Genomic DNA, 6952 nt, shown 5'->3' on the forward strand with positions numbered 1-6952 from the left:
AAAATCTTAAATAAATCTCAAATCAAATAAGAAATTGATGAGATTATTTTTCATTGATTTATCATGATCCATATATGCTAGGAAAATATTTTTGTCTTTTTCAAATATCAGAAAGTATTTTAAAATGAATTAAAACTATTAAAAACCAAATAATTCACAAAAAAATATTAAATGAAGTCAAACAAAAAATTAAAAATCAAAATATGAAATTAGATTTTTCAAGAAAATGTTTGGAGTTTGTCTCATATTTTTATGACTTCAAATAAATTTTTTATGAATTTTTGAAAATAAAAGGAATTAACTGAAAATAAAAGAAAATAGAAATAAATGAAAAATGCGCAGCCACTGGATGAGATTCATTAGTTGACGTGGCAAGGCTGGATGACTCAAATGTGAGGGCGCATGGTGTGACCAAGTCAAACGTGTGACATTATGAATTAAAACAAGTAAACATAATGGATGATCAGGATTAAAACGTGGCAAGGTGATCCAAGGGCCAGGAAGCAAGACACGTTGTGGTGGTGGTGGAAACCACCGTCTTCTCCGGCGAACCAACGGAATCCGGCCACCAGTTGTAGAGAAAAAAAGTTTAACAAAAATGAAAAGTAAGGACATGGAAATGAAGCTTGTGTGATGGAGATCACCACTGTATCCATGGATCTTCCTCACTCTTCCTATATTGAGAGAAATGTGAAGTGGAAGATCATGGTGTCCCAACTGTAAATGCACGAAATGGAAAGTTGAAACCACCATTGGCTTGCCTTAAGTGTGAGGACTTCAGAAAACCACACAAACAAGAAAATACTACATTGAATGCAAGTTCTAGATCCAAAAAGTTTGAAGGTATACCTCTGAATTGAAGCTCTTTAAGCCACGAAACCTTCAAGAACTTGACTCCTCTTTACTCTAGGGATGCAATGGAGATGATAGGCTAAGGAATTAAGCTTTGAAAATCAACTAATGATGTTGAATTTCAAGCTCGAAAGTGAGAAAAATTTCTGGAAAATTCCTTTGGTATGGCTATGGTTTCAATCCTGCAGCATTTCAGATCTCCAAAAGGCTGATGAATGAATGAGAAGGAGTGTTTATTTATAGCTGAAATTGGCTGTGCATCATGCTTCCCTCGTGTGCATGACATTTGAAATTGGATATGCATGGGCCTGTACAGGAGCATGTGAGGCCCAATGATGGGTGAAAAACCTTGCTGAGTTCATTTGGAAAGTAATTGGACGTGTACATGAAGTGGAATTAGCTTGCATACCAAGTTATAACATGAAATGCCAAAATGCACATAAATGAAGAGCTCTTCGAAACTCACCAATGATAAGTCCAAAAAAGTAATGTGAGTAAGGGTTGAAAAGCCCTTGAAATAAGGAACAAAAGTCATGTCGGGCAAAAATTCATTTGGCATTTGGAAATTAAAGAAAACTGGCTGTGAAAATTTAGGTACAAAACATGTTTAAGTCACCTTTGAAATATTTCACCAAAAGCAGGCCTATTTAAACCCCTCTATTTTCATGATGCAAGTTTCAAATGGAAAAACATTCAACACAAAAGTTGTATATATTTTCAATTTGATCAATTTAGACTCAAATTTTGCATAATTTGGATTTTCCATGACAAAGTTATGGGCATTTGAAGTTGGGTACTTTTTCAAATTTAATGAATTAGGTCAAAGATGACCTATAATGTTTTGTATTATCACATGTATTTATTTTAGGATTACAAAATTTTGTCCAACATAAATTTTGAAATAGACATCTCAAGATTTCCAATGCATTTGGTCTCACCTCAAAAGCATAAATATTAAGGAAGTTATGTCCTTGGTAAGTTGACCCAAAATTAGGGTTTCAGTCAAAATGACCTATAATGTTTTGAAATTAATCATGACCTTCCAAGTTTCAAATGGATTTTTGATGAACATGAAAGTTGTGCATATGGTTCTTAAGAACATGTTTTAGCTTAGGGTCATCTTCATTTGACAAACACATCAAAAGTTGTATCTCAGTGGATCTCAGTTTAGTCAGATGACTTTGACTGGTCAACTTTTCAAGGCCAAACTTCCAATCTTTATGAAAAAATGATTGAGGATCCTCAAATATGCTCATATATGCATAAAATTATGAATGAAAGAACTTCCCTTGATTAAATTTGATCATAGGTTGAGGTTGCTTCATGGGCAAGGCACAATCAAAGCATAGTGAAATTAGGGTTTCCTTGGGAAACAATCCTCAAGCCTTTTGGGTTATCTTGATAAAATTAGCAAATTGAGATACTTGGGAGACATATATGATGATTAGGAGCTTTGTGGACCATTGTCATGCTTTTTCTCATCTTCATCTAGGCATTTCATTGAGCTTAGGAGCATTGGAGCACAAGATCACTTGAGCTTCAAAACAAAACGAGTTAGTGACATATTTTTGTGCTTTTGGATAATAATAAAATAAGAAAAACAATAATATACAATACAAGCATGCTTGGTGGTCTCAAACCACTCACACAAGTCCCAACCCTAGGGTTAAGGAGCCAAACATGCTTTGATCCTTGAGGCAATGCACTTGTGCAATAACATGATGCCATGAGGGATCTTAGGGTCAAAATTAGGGTCTTATACTTGGGAGACGTGCCAACGCACGGCTGGAGCTGTAGCTCCGGTCTTCTTCTCCGGTGGACCTCCCGGTACTGGTCCATCCTCAACCATCACTAAAATAAAAAAGAAGGACATGATCTTAAAGAAAAAATGGCCCTAGAGCATGTATCTGACCTCAATTTTAACTAACTCCATATATATAGAAAGATATGAGGAGTTGAATTTTGAGGTGTGTCAACTGAGTTGCTTCGATTTGACCTCTAAGCAACTCAATCTTCTTGCCTACATTGGTAGGACTTCAGAAAACCAAAGATCCAAGAGAACTGAGTAGAATTGAGAGAGAATCGAAGAGATGAAATTTTCTTAAAATTACCTTCAATTTTATGCAGTTCTTGATGTTGCTTGCTCCAAACACTATCTGATCACACTTGAGAAGCTAACAGGAAGTGATTAGAGAGGTTGTAAGGCTTTGGATCCTGGAGTTCTTGAATCTCCAACAGTTGAGATTCAAACTCAAATTTCAAATTGAAATTTCTCAGGTTTTCCTTTAGAATGTGAGGGTTTCAATGGGGGGCAAAGTTGGCGCGCAAGGTGTGATTCAAATGAGCACAGAGGTCGTGTATTTATAGCATGAATGAATGATATTTGCACACTTCAAATTTTGTCCAATTTTAGCAATGTTGATGGCATGAGTGCATGGGCATGTACAGGCCCATGATACAATGCAAAAAGGTCCAAAATGATTCTAAATGAAGTCTGAATGGAAGCTTGATTGACAAGGCAAAGTGAACTGAAGTTTTGAAGTTTGATTCTTTCCAATTATGCAGCACTATTAAAGCCATGCGCAGACCTAGCAAACTTCATCCAAAATGCATGAACTTGGGTTCTTTGGAAAGCTTGGATCAAGGGGAACAAGTTTGATGTTAAACACTTTTTCATTTGGAGCTTGGAACATGGAAAACTTTGAGGTGGAAGTTTGGAAATTTCAACATGTTGAAATTTTTTCTAAGTGTCAAGCCATATATCTCAATATTCCACCTTGCTTAACTTTTTATGTGAGCTTCAAATGAGAAAAGTGTCTTCATCAAAGTTGTATTTATTTCAAAGAACTTCAAAATGGTCACCAATTTCATGTCATTTGGATTTGGAATAATAGAGTTAGGCATTTTTGAAGTTTAGAAAAATCACTTGTTCAATGGTATAGGTCAAAAATGACCTATAATGTAACCTCATATCACATGCTCATAAAAGTTGAATTATATCTCACTCCAAACATCAAATTTTAAGTAGACATCTTGAATTTGATTGTACAACTTGGAAATCTTTCATCTCATAAAAATTGAGCAAGTTATAGCCTTGGGAAGTTAACTTTCAAATTAGGGTTTAGACAAAATGACCTATAATGTTTCAACATAGAAAAGGTTTTCCAAGTAAAACTAGCTCTAGGTCTAAACATGAAAGTTGTTTGCAATGTCATTTAGAGTAACTTTGTTCTTTTAATAATATTCATATGGTGAAAAGTGTAGGAGATGGGGTCTAGGGAGACCCAGTTTTGATCAGATGAATTCATCTGGCCAACCACAATCACCCAACTTGCTAACCTTTAATTCTTTTTACTTTCTTGGTTCATGGTAGATCATATATGCATAAGATGATGAATTATGAAGTGCCCCTTGAGGAATTTGATCAATTGGTAAGATAGCTTGTTGGAGAAATTACTCAAGATACCCAGTCAAACTAGTATTTCCAAGGCAAATCACCTCCAAACTCTTGAAGAAAACTTGATCAATATAACTTGTAGAGATCAATGGAACTCATATATGATGCTCATAAACATTCTTGGATCAATTCATGGTTGTGCTCTTTGTCATGAGGGTCTCAAACCCTAGATATGAACTTGATAGATCAATGGAGATCATACCCTACCTACAAAAGAGTTAGGCAAATGCAAAGACATATTTTTGTATTTTGGTTAGTAAATGATGATATACAAGTATGGTACAATCACATAATGCTTGATGATCTTTCCCAAAACAAACCCAATGAAAGAGGGGTAAGGAGGATGCCAAGGTATGATCCCAATGCTAATGCTTATGATGAAATTGCAGGAGGGATCTTAGCACTATGCCAAATAAGGGAAAAAAGGGCGCTTTTTTTGGCCTATAAAAGCGCTTTAAAGCGCCCTCTAATCTGGCGCTGGCATAGGTAAAGACAGCGCTTTTTTTCCCGGTGAAATCGCTCTCTAAAGTGGCTCTTTAAGCCCTTTAAGGGCCACTTTAGAGGGCGCTTTTTCAAGAAAGCGCCCTCTAAAGTGGAAACTTTTAAGGGTTTAGAGGGAGCTTTTACTAGAAAGCGCCCTCTAAAGTGGAAACCTTTAAGGGTTTAGAGGGCGCTTTTACTGGAAAGCGCCCTCTAAAGTGGAAATTTAAAGGGTTTAGAGGGCGCTTATTTTGGAAAGAGCCCTCTAAAGTGGGTGGTTATTTAACATTTACATGCATCACATGTCTCTGTGACCATATTCTCATTTCAGGTTATGTTGCAGCCACAAGAGGTAACCAAAAGAAAATGACATACAGCTGCTTGTTATAATTCACAAGAGCAACTAAAGGTTCTTTTTATGCTTTTATAATATTAAAATACAAATACTGATATATGCTTATTGTTTATATGATCCTCTTGCTATTTGAAATGTCATGAACCGAAACCACTGCTACTCTAATTGAAATGTATAATAACCACTCTCTTTCATTTATTTGTTTATAATCAATCAATTACAACAAAAATGCAAGTATGCTGCTAGATTAGAAAATCACACTGTTTTGGTATTTTTCATATTTAACAAGACCAAAGAGCACAAAAATGAATTGAGTTGATTCAGAAAAAAAAATATGAATGTGAATACATGAGTGAACACTAGCTGAAGTGCTACTCGAAAGGAAACTTCATCTGAAAAACTGTTGTATTTCTTCAAGAGTTTTTCCCTTTGTCTCGGGGACCCAAATGGCAACAAATCCTGCTGTGAAAACACACACTGCAGTATATATTATGAAGGTTCCTGATAAAAACATAGGAAGCTCCTGGTTAGAAACAATAGATATTTATAGAAAATTAACATAGGCAATGCACACAAACCTCCCGAACTCCAACCCAAGAGCAAATTTGCTGTTAATGTAACCAACCAGGAAAAGAACCAATTGGCAAGTGTTGCAAAACTTCCAGCTAGGCCTTTGATGTTAATCGGAAGAATCTATTATGTAAAATATATTCAACACATCAACTATCACATTATATTACAACAAAGGTTTGTTCATATAGGGTTCTCATGCATATTATTATTGAAGAAAATTGTACCTCAGACATTATAATCCATGGCATTGCTCCTAATCCTAGAGAGAATGCAATAACCATGACCTGAAAGAAATTGAAAGTTTATAATAATGAAGTTAGGGAAACAAACAATAGAAACCATCATTTGTGTAATAAAGTTGTATTTACACACCACAACTCCAGCCACCGATACGAGGCTCAATGTCGCATATAAATCAGAATCTGGTGATATATATTCCTGAGAGCAAATTCAATATAAAATATATTATCCATATAAAAAACCAAAAATATAAAGAAGAATTTACTGATATATAATCCTGTGAATCTGTGTTACAAATTTCTGAACATTTATGCATGAATGCATGTGTAATATCTAGTTAATGTATTATGTATATATAAAAATAAACAAAAAAAAATGTTCAAAAAATATAACAAACAAAAAAATTATTATTACCTTCAAGTAGAATGATATTGAAACAACCAAAAGACTCAAAGCCATTGCAGATGAAGAAACCTGCAATAGGAGATTTTGATTAATCTCTTATTACCCTACAAACAAATAGTAATGTGAATGCAAAAATTATCGAAAAAGCTCAGACTCACAATAAGTAAAAGTCGGCGACCAGATTTGTCTGCTAACCACAAAGTTAAAATCGTAGCAAGAACCTAAATGACATGTAAATATTGTTCAGATTATGGTCTGATAAATTTGGAACGTTACAAATTTAGTTTCCTTTCGGTCGAAGCTGAACAGCACCGACTCCAAATGTTGCTACATCACTCGAAACATGCGTCTAAATCTCGGAATAACAGGAAAATACCACAAGCCTCTTGCTGGAGACAACTTGTTCTTATATCGCGAGACACCGCATTTAGGACACTCATTTAACGATGCATACTCATTTCGAAACAAAACTCAATAAATGTATGAATCAAGAAAAATGAAACCAAAAATGAACAATAGCGAACGTCAGAAGAGAAACCAAGTAATATGAAGATTAGAAAAATACCTATGGTGTCAAAATCGAACAGCTA

Source organism: Lathyrus oleraceus, chromosome 2 (assembly GCF_024323335.1).
Source record: "Lathyrus oleraceus cultivar Zhongwan6 chromosome 2, CAAS_Psat_ZW6_1.0, whole genome shotgun sequence".
Classification (NCBI taxonomy): Eukaryota; Viridiplantae; Streptophyta; class Magnoliopsida; order Fabales; family Fabaceae; genus Lathyrus; species Lathyrus oleraceus.